Source organism: Pinus tabuliformis, chromosome 8, assembly GCF_031772625.1.
Source record: "Pinus tabuliformis cultivar Carrire ecotype Pingquan chromosome 8, CPIR1, whole genome shotgun sequence".
In the NCBI taxonomy this organism is placed as follows: domain Eukaryota; kingdom Viridiplantae; phylum Streptophyta; class Pinopsida; order Pinales; family Pinaceae; genus Pinus; species Pinus tabuliformis.
Genome location: NC_142294.1, coordinates 1,998,448,380 through 1,998,459,314, shown reverse-complemented (window position 1 = coordinate 1,998,459,314; position 10,935 = coordinate 1,998,448,380). Strand labels below are relative to the sequence as shown.

At 35.3% G+C, this 10,935-nt stretch overlaps 1 pseudogene; it reads left to right on the top strand.

The window, feature by feature from the left end:
* Positions 1-236: 236 nt before the first annotated feature.
* On the top strand, positions 237-10,255 carry LOC149244458 (chaperone protein ClpC1, chloroplastic pseudogene; annotated as a pseudogene).
* The last annotated feature ends 680 nt before the right edge of the window (positions 10,256-10,935 follow it).

Sequence of the window (10,935 nt, the reverse complement as noted above, 5' to 3'; positions counted from 1 at the left end):
GTGATGAATTGAGTTTCAGAATTATACTGTGTAACGGTTTTCATGAAGGAGTAGAGCTTATAATGAACAAAAATGGAGTGGGGCTATTTAATGAACAACTAAATCCTCATCAATTATCCAACGAGATTGATAAATAGGTCTATGGGGCATAAATTTGTGGGAGTTTCGAATTAAATGAATAAAGGATAGGTGACAACTAATTGGATGGAGGAAGTGACATGGAGTGGACATGGACAATGGCGAGGGGCGGTAAACGGTCAAATGTAAAACGCGTTCGGGAGCAAATTCAGGTGGTAGGTTGTTTCGTGATTTCAAACCCCAAAAGACTAGAATGAGGGAAAAGTAGTTTAAGAGGGCGGTTTCCAAAACTACCCATTTCGGACCCCCCCTCTCCTCTGCCCCACCTACCGATAAAGTCCGGATGACAAATGAGGGCCGAGGAGCAGTGTGGGCCATTGGATCTCGGGGGAGTGTGCGGGATGTAAGGTAAGATGAAAGGGATTTAACAACGTGAGGTGGAAAGTGATGGTGGGGTCAAGATTTATGGCGGATGTGACAATTGTGGGTTATGGGCGAATAAATGGATGAATGAAGTTAGGATATTTACAAAATAACATTGGTGCTTAGAATTTATGGTTAATTAAAACCCATCACTGTATGCACACATTTCCAATGTTACAACTTAGGATAAAATCCTTTCATGCTCCAATTATATCTCATATGTCTACCTACCCTTTACTCTCCTAACATTTTCACTTATTTCTCCGAGTGCATTTAGACTAGCAACTCAATATTTCCTTTTAATGACTAATCTACTTCTATCCCTTATTTCCTCCATTGGCTCAGATTAAACTGTTGAGCCAATTTTATTTGCTACCTATTGACAAATAATTTAAATAAAATCCAATTATGATTAAACTGTACAATTGGATTGTATAAACTGTGTAGCATTTAAACAATTTGCTCATAATTTTTATTTGCAAAACTAAACTGAACTAAGAGTAGTGGCATTTGGATTTGAAACACTTTCAGAGTTTATTATTTTTGCTTTTCTTTCTAACCTAACATTTATTTTTGCCTTCATTTTTTAGGGAATCTATTCTAACATTTTATTTGATATGGACTTATTCATTAAATATCCCTAACATTTTTAAATTCAATATTCTTTTTGTCCATATCCTAACTTAACATTTTTTTGAAATATATTTTCATTTTTGACTAATTGATACTAACTTATCAAAAACAAAAAATGCTACAACATTGGCTCCAACTGGGGACTGCTTTCTCCTGTAGAATGTAGAGAACCTGTAGATCCATGTGCCTTCTCCTCATGCTATGGAGTCTTTGCTTGAAAAATCACACTGACAGCTTGAAAAGTAAAATAAACTGGAGTTTTTACAATGGTAGTAATGGAATCTACTTCAACTTCTCAGTACTGAATGTAATGCTTGAGAAAACTTCCATTAATAGGATCAGTGGATTATATTCCCTCAAGATTTTGTAGCACAAAAGTGCTGTTTCCCTTTACTTCAGAAATAGCTAAGGGTCCAGACCACAGGTTGCCAAACTTGCCATGTTTTCCCTTATCTTCTCTTCTGGAATCCTATCTTAGAAAGATCACCCTCCTTGAAGTCCCTTTCCTTGGCTCTTCTTTCAAAAAGGCTCTTCAACTTATTCTGATACTTTTTCAACTTGTACTGAACTTCATCTCTGTTTTCATTTAGTTCAATAATCTGATTTATTCTCCTTGAAAAATCATTAGGTTCATTAGTTGAATCCTGTAGGAATTTTAAAACAGGGAAGGCCAAGTTGGTAGGGAAGATTTCACCTTTCCCATAGACTAACTGAAAAAGGATATTTTCCAGTAGATCTCTTTGGAGAAATCCTGTTTGCCCAGACTGCATAAATTAGATGTGAGTCCCAACTCTTTTATGATCTGCTAAAGTCTTTTTGATCACTTTTACCAAAATTTTATTTGATGATTCTGCGAGACCATTACCTTGAGGATAATATGGATTTGAATGATGTAGCAGAATATGATACTTTTGGCAAAACTCAATCATTTTAACATTGGAAAATGTTGTGGCATTGTCTGTGACAATTTGGGTTGGGCAACCAAATCTAGATAAAATGTTTTCTTCAATGATTTTGATTACTACTGAATTAGTATCATTTCTTACTGGAATTGCTTCCACCCATTTAGTGAAGTAGTATGTTGCAGTGAGGATCCATCTATGCTAATTACTTGAAGTAGGATGAATTTATCCAATAAAATCTAATACCAATTGGAGAAAAGGTGTTGAGACTATTGTTGGGATAAGTGGAAGAGCTGCCAATTTTTGCTTACCAACAAACATCTGACAGGGAACATAACTTCTTACCTTTGCTCCTACTTGTAAGAACAATTTTGGGTAATAAAATCCTGCCCTTAATATCTTATATGCTATTTCTCTCCAAGAATAATGTCCTCCACAAAATCCTATATGAAACTGATCAATGATTCCTTCAGTCTCTGATTCTGTTAAACATAATAAAAAAATATTTAGTGGGTCCTTCCAGTATAGATTTGAATTTATGATATAGTATTTGACTACTTTCAATTTGAGAGCTTTACATTGAATTTTGGAAAATGATGCTGGACATTCAAAATGGATCAAGAAATTTACAATATCTTGATACCAATTTGAAGAAAGAAATTTCTCATCAATGTGTAGAGAAATGGTCTGATCCAAAGTTAAAGGTTCTTGTGGATTGTTTTCTTTAGGATGGTGAGGAGGTTCTTGTGGATTTGCTTCATTCAAATTTTGGGAAGGTTCTTGTGGATTCTCCCCTTGTATTTCCAAAACATAGTTGATGCCCAACACTTTACAGTTGGATTAAGCTATAAGCTTAGCTAATCCTTGACCCTTAACTAGCTTTGTGGTTTTGATAGTTAGATCAAACTCCAGTATTTGAGTGATCCATCTACCTCTCTTCCCATCTGTGTCTGGTTGTGTTAAAACAATTTTTACAACATTGTTAGGAACATAAGCAGTAATAGGTGAATGTAGGACATACATCCTGAATGATTTCATAGCTTGTATAAGGGCATAGGATTGCTTCTCAATTATGTCATAAAGCTCAGAATCTCTCATAACCTTATTGAAAAAGGCTATAGGTTGGTCATGGAATCTTCATTCTTTTGTAACAAAATAGCACCAAGGGTTGTTTCAGAGGCAAAGGAAAATATACTGAATGGCTTGGTATAATTAGGACTAGCCAAGGTTGGGGCTTCAGAGATAGCCTTCTTGATTTGGTCAAATGCATACCTGGAAGAGACAGTCCATTTAACTTCATGATCTTTTCAGAGCATATCAGTTATGTTTTTCACAATTTCAGCATAATTTGGGATGAACCTCCTTAAAAAATTAATCTTGCCTATAAGAGCTTGGATCTCTTTCTTTTGATATTATATGACCTAGCAACTTTCCTTCTTTGATAGAAAACATAGAATTTTTAGGATTGAGGGAAATTCCGAATTTCCTACACCTGTCAAAAACCTTCATCAAGTGCTTTAGATGTTTCTGATCAAAATTAGAAAAAACTGTTATGTCATCAAGATAAATGACTAAAAATTTGTTCACATGTCCCACAAAAGCTATGTCCATAGCTTTTTGGAAAGTTGCTCCAGCATTGGACAAGCCAAATGGCATTCTAGAGTACATAAAACCCAGGGTGTAGTAAAAGTTGTCTTCTCTCTATCTGTTGGGTCAACATTTATTTGATTGTAACCTGAAAAACCATCAAGCATGGAAAGTCTTTGTGCTCTTAAAACCATCTGAAGTAATTGATCCATTTTGGGTAAAGGGTAATTATCTTTTAATGATTCTTTATTCAAATTCCTAAAGTCCACACAAAGTCTGATTTCCCCATTCTTCTTTCTAACAGGAACTAAATTAGAAACCCAATTAGAGTATCTAAGAGGGAGAATAATTTTGGCATCAAGCATTTTCTTAATTTCCTTTTCTACAATTGGTAGAAGTGTTGGATTAATCCTCCTAATTTTCTGTTGACAAGGTTTTGCTTCTGGTTTTAAAGGAATCTTATGCTGTATTATTGATGTATCATAAGTTTTTAGATCAGCATAGGTCCATGCTAAAACATCCTTGTATTTTTCAAATAACTTAAGATATTGAGCTTTAATTTTGGGATCTAAGGATGCACAGATTTTGAGGCTCCTAATGTCATCATTTGTTCCAATGTTTACTTCCTCTATGTCATATTGTGGAGAGATTGACTGTGGGTTTCTAAGGACATCATTTTGATCAAACAATTTCTCTAAGGGAATGAGACCTTTGGGAATAAAATTGTTAGACAACTGAATGATATCATTATTAGCAATTTTTGAGTTGAAATATGAATTTTCATTTTATTTCTCATTTGTTTCTGTTCTATTTTCATCAATTTGTAGATCTAGAAATTCATCTATAACCTGTAGAAAACATTTTAACTGTTCATCATCTCCGAATATCTGCAAGTATTTTAGGTTATTTTGGATGGATGGCCTGTATTTGACTTGTATTTGATAGATCACATTAGTTTGATCAAGGATTTTAAATGAAATAGCAGAAACAACTAGGTAATCTGCATGACTATTCTGATCCCTTGGGATATACGTCAAATTAAAAGCATTGAAGAAATTTTCCACTGAATCCCAAACCTCATTTCGATAAGATCTAAGCCTAGTATTTTTTGTTTGGAAACCATTTCTAACTTGTTTAACAATGAGCTCTAAGTCAGTAAGAACACTCAGGTTTTGTACTTTTAAGCTCTTGGCTAACTGCAGTCCTAAAATGAAAGCTTCATATTGAGCTACATTATTAGTAACTGCAAAATCAAGTTTGCATGATTGTGTAATGCTTTCTTTTTCTGGTGAGATTAATACTACCCCAACTCCTACTCTATCCTTTATACAAGAACCATCAAAGAATAGATTTCAGACATCAATTTGATTTGGTACAGGTCTTTCAATTACATCTTCAATTTTTGTTTGAGTTTCATGTGTTTGGTTTAAAGAAAGTTGAAAACAACCAAAATTTTGATCAATTGCAGAAATGGGATGGTTTCTTGGTTGATTTGTTTTGCAAACAGTGTGCACAAATCTTACCTCCCTATACAACCTTAGTTTCTCTCCGACATAAACTGGTATAGTGGTATAAGACATGTCCATTTGAAGAGTTCCCCCTAATTTGGCACAACAAGACCTTGAAATGAGCATTCCAAATTTGGGAGGGATATCTGTGACAACTATATCTGACACTACACTTTTTACTTGGATTTGGGCGATAGTGACTACTAAATCTTTAATCAATCCTAGACAAGGCACTGTTTTGGAATCAAAGGTGTACAAATGATTGTAGGATCTATTTATGTCGAGATTTAAATGATCCATGATAGTTTTTGGCATGAGATTATGTGATGCTCCATTTATCTAGGAATTATTTTCAGGTACATTACATGCAATACCACAGGTCATAATACCATGGATCGTAAACTATACCATGTGCCCAAAAACAATACTATTTAACCAGGTCAACCTTGACTCAAACCTCAAGTTAATTTTACCTAACAATTCCCCCCTTAAACTTGACTTGGGGTTCCTTGACTAAATCCAGCGAAAACCTACTAAGTGAGACCATCCCACTCACTCTAGTCCTTACACCCTTCAAAGTTTTTACCCAAGATTTGTTAACCTAACATCCCCCTATTACTAAGGTCTAACCCAGACCTAACTGGTAATTACTCAGGGGTACACATGCCTTACCAGGTCTTATAGTAGTATCCCATTTACATACAAATTAAAAATTTCACTCCATTATAATTTTTTTTTTTTGTTTACACTTGTTGTTGTCTTTGTACATATGACATCAATGTCCATATAAAAAGAACCCATCTACCAATTACATGGGTCACCAGCCACTGTAACTACCATTTATCTAGGCATTCTTTTCAGGTACATGGTTCATCAATTAATTAATCCACGTACACATATCCTCCTCATCCACTGAATCTCTCATGACCCAATAGTGTGTAGCTTTGCTTCACAATCTATGCCTTTTGATACAGATCTACAAGAAAAACTCAATTATCTCTCTATCTACAAGGCCAATGTAAACTCTTGGCAACAAAAAACCATCCTTCTGAAGCCAACTTAGCTCTGATACCATTTGTTAAGAAATTTACGGCAAAGAGATAAATTATTATGGATATTTACCGAGATTTATAGAGAGGAATAATAAAATAACCAGCAACAATACACATAAATATTATACACATAATATTTATCCACGAAAATCCCAAATCCAGGGAAAAATCCAACCCAATGAGATCTCATTAGCATTGGCCAAAACCCTGGCCAATCCAGCCAAGTGAGCCTTCACCACTCACCTCCAGGCCTACATTACAATGAAGTATTCCTAGCCTTTTATAGGCTCCATTACATGCAGTACCACTGACCATAATACCATGGGTACTGTTGAGTCTTGAAAATGTCATTCATTTTGCATTATACTTTCACTATTATGTCCATTATATCACCTCCATTTCACCTCCATTTCACTACTATGTCACCACATTCATCCCACTTTCATTATCATTGGGCCACCTTTATGTTTTTCCAATCTTTATTATTTCTAAGCCTTTTAAGTGAATTTGTGGTTAAACATTAGAAAATAATGTGCATATGCTTATACCTAACAAATGGGTTGAGAAAGGAGGCTTCTAGAAGACCCTGATGTGGCACTCTAAGTCCAAATTCGAATTTGGTTGGAAAGAATCATGGGATCATGAGGATATGTGTCACATCTCTTAATTGTATTGTAACTCTAAGAAGACATGTGTCTTATCAGTTCCTATTTTGATTAGGACTCTAGAGGTAGAGAGAGAGATTCATGGATTCTCATTAATGAGATGGCTCTCATATTTTTTTATAAATAGGAGATCTCTCTCCTTCATTTGCTAGTCTTCCCTTTTAGTCTTTTCTTAGTCCTTTTATCTTGTTAGTTCCATGGCTTTTGGAAGCTTTGGAGAGCTTTGTTGTATTTTGCACTTTTGAAGAAATTGAATAAAGCTTTGATGTTCTCAAAATGGAAGGAGATGTGAAGTAGATGTCATGGAGCATATTAGGATGTAAGTAGAGTAGATTTCATTTTGTAAATATTGCTTTGTAGAATGTAAGGTAGATTAGATTTTCATTCATGCAATTTTAATTCATGCAAGTGTGTTTAATTTTGCTTTGATTTCATGACTGATGGCATATGTGATCATCTTGTCTATGTTACTGACCTTTATTTTTCTAGTTTGATTTTCATTAGTATCATTTCTTTAACTTGCACTTTACTTTCTGCTCTTAGATATCAAGTTGTTCATCTATTGATGGTTCTTTTTCCATAATCAAATAACTTTATTGGAGCCAAAATATCACTTAGTACAGCTTGGTTTAGTTTGCTTTAAGACTCACATTGCTGACTTGTTCATAACTGTTATCACATGATAAATCTAGCTGAAAGGCAAAAAGGTTAAGAAAAGTTTAAAGTAGTGTGATTTGTCTCCTTTATGTAGTGTCACTTAGATTTCACATTTCATTTTCATTTTAAATCAACAGCATAGATACTGGGCCGATGTCATTAGTTCTTTATTTGATGTCTTTATTTTCCTTTAAGCATTTGATTTCATAGGTGGTAGGGGGCCCCTGCCTTGTATAGTTGTCACTTCAATTTCTTGTATTTCTTTTTCTGATTTTCATGTATATTAATGTACAGTTTGAATTACTGCATTTTTTTTTTTCTCATGTATATTAGTTGTACATAAATTGCTTTCAAGTTGATTGTAGATTAGTGATGCACATAGCCTTTTAATGAACTAATGACGTGATAGAATCATCTTGTCCTTTTGCTGAAGCAGCAAGGATATTGGGTCTCATAGTCATTCTCTCATTTTTTGATTATTGCACATAAACTATAAAACGACGAAGTAAGAGAAAGGTTAACTAAGCACATATAGTGCACCACACTTCATCAGTTTACGATACCCAGATTGATAATTTATGTAGAGCAATTTAAGACGTTAAATTGACTAGACATTTTGGCGCCGTTGCCGGGGAAGTGTAATTAGGAGACCTTATTTCTTACATCTTAAAAAAAAATTAACAATTCTTGAGTATGCTCTCCTCCTGCACTTTGTGTGATCTAGAGGATCAGAAAAAGGATTGTTAAGTAAAAAAAAAAAAAAAAAATCTTGAGTATGCGCTCCTCTTGCACTTTGTGTGATCTGGAGGATCAGAAAAAGAATTGTTAAGAAAAAATAGGAGACAAAATAAACTTCATCACTTCAACTGATTCAAGAAAAAAAAAGAAGAAAAAGAGAGAAGAAAAACAATCTATGGCTATCTCCATTCCTAGTTTTCACTATAACTTCAATAAAAAAAATCTGCCTCCCTGATCAAGCTTTGGTCCATTTGGATTTAGTGGTGGATTTTGTTGCCATGTGTGGTTTCAATTTGGGTTCAAAACTCTCTTCAATCATGCATGGGCTTGCTGGGTTATGTCATGGGAATGATTGTCTCAGACCCTAAGGACTTTGGAGTGTTAATACTTGCTTCCTTCCTATCAGTTTCATGTGCAGCGCTTCTCTATTCTCTTCACACATATCGTATAAAATTGATGATGATTCTTGTAATTAGATATGCGGCTATCAACAAGACAAAAATGGAGTAATCTGTTCTTGCCTTGATTGATTTGTTGTTGTCTCTAGCCCTGAATTGACCATCAACATGTTGCTTATAGTATTCATCTCTGCGTCGGTGTTGCTTACTGTACACAACCCAAAAGAGAATTGAAAGCATTATACTAGTTGAGACGAGTGCTAAGCCAATGTAGACCCAACGAAGATATTAGTCTTGGAACTTTCACTGATCGGGGCAGTTTCTGTATTTAAAATTTCAATTTGATCAGTCACAATATTTCCATCATTTTGTTGACCGAAGTCCAAACCACATGGGACAACTTTTACATCACGCTGCTAAGTTCACAACTGCCTCATTCTCTGCAACCGTAATTGAGCAAGTTGAGTATACTACATAACCTCCTGATTTTGAGCCTGCATCCGCCATGTCAATTGCTGCATTATCTTCATTACCGTCTGAGAAGTAAAGTCAACCCAAAAGATTTTGCTATCTACTGTAAACACACCTGCAAAACAATAGATCAAACAAGAAAGGCCGAATGCAACAATACAGAACAGTAAAAATTGATAACTCAGAGAAAAAACGTAAACAACAGAAAAATGTCAAATTTTACACGCTCGATTTGCCCAAATGGTAGCGAATTTGAAGAAAATAAAACATGGGTTTTTTTTCTAGGTGGGTCAATTAGATAACCCAGAAACCGTTTGAGGAAATTTGTAGTGGTCTGGGAGATATCTGCGGTTCTTCGGAGTGTATTTTTGAGTGCCGCGTGAGAAAAAAAACAGAGTTTTAATTAAATGAACAACAGTAATTTAATGCAGCGTGCCTGAAGAAAATAAATCAAATTAGGAGTCAAATATGTGCTGGACATCAATCAAATTACACATCTCTTGTTTTAAAACATTCATCCAACACCTGTTTAACAAACAGTTTGAATTGACCACGACACTGTAAATGATTTCAAGAATTTAAATGTCGGGAGTAGTGTGATTGAGAAGGGAGGCCGTGGAATTGGTTTCCAGCTTGATTACGATGAGAAAGACAACAGCTACACAAGGATCAAAAGTCTTGTCAATGAAGAGCTGAAGCAATATTTTCGACCTGAGTTCCTGAATCGACTAGATGAGATGATTGTGTTTAGACAGCTCACAAAGACAGAGGTGAAGGAGATTGCACATATAATGCTGAAAGAGGTCTTTGAACGTCTTAAAATAAAAGAAATTGATCTTCAAGTAACAGAGCGGTTCACATACCGAGTTGTAGATGAAGGTTATAGTCCCAGCTATGGTGCAAGGCCACTCCGTAGGGCAATTATGAGGTTATTAGAGGATAGCCTGGTTGAAAAAAAATGCTTGCTGGTGAAATCAAAGAGGGGGATTCAGCCATAGTTGACGTGGATAGCGAAGGAAATGTTACTGTGTTGAATGGGAAGACTGGCACAGTAGGGCCGTCAGCCACTGCATTAGCTGCATAGAAAAAAAGGTCCATTCATTTGAGTGGCTGGGCCAAAGATTGGTCAACTTGGCTCCATCCGATTAACCGTGAATTGCACTAGTAAGTTAGTTGTCTTAAAGGGGCACATTTTTTTTCTCTTCCACACACACAGCCACTCCATTTCATAGTACTTTCTACACTTTGCACTTTCCGCAGCCAATACAGCGTTTCCGCAGCCAATCCCAGATTCCGCAGCTGTTTTTTTAAACTCTAGGTTGCAGGTGTCCTCAAGCAAAACAAGTCACATGGGTAGCTAGGGAAATGTCAGTACATGGATGGTGTCTTATTCATTCGGTCAAATTTGATGAAAAAGACCCCGGTCAAAGGAAAGTCAAATTGTGTGTTATCACAAAGTCGCCACCCTGAGTCGCCACACTGAGTCGCTGCATGTCAAGAAAAAATAATAATTTTGAATCAATGAAATGAACAAGTTATTTTCTAACTTTTCTGAAGGTATTGATTAATTTTGGACTGATAATGAAAGATGAATGGCTAACTTTTTATTCAAGATTTTTAGCTACAGAGCTGTTCCTCAATTCCGCAGCCAAAAAAACCTCATTGTTCAAATCAGCCTATCTTTCTCATACAAAATCAGATTTTGATGATTTAAGTACCATTGGAAAGATCTCAAGAAGATCTATACAATGAGAAATATATCATTAGAGTTTGAAATGGCAAATAATGAAATAAATTGCTGAAAAGAAGCAACATCAACTTGA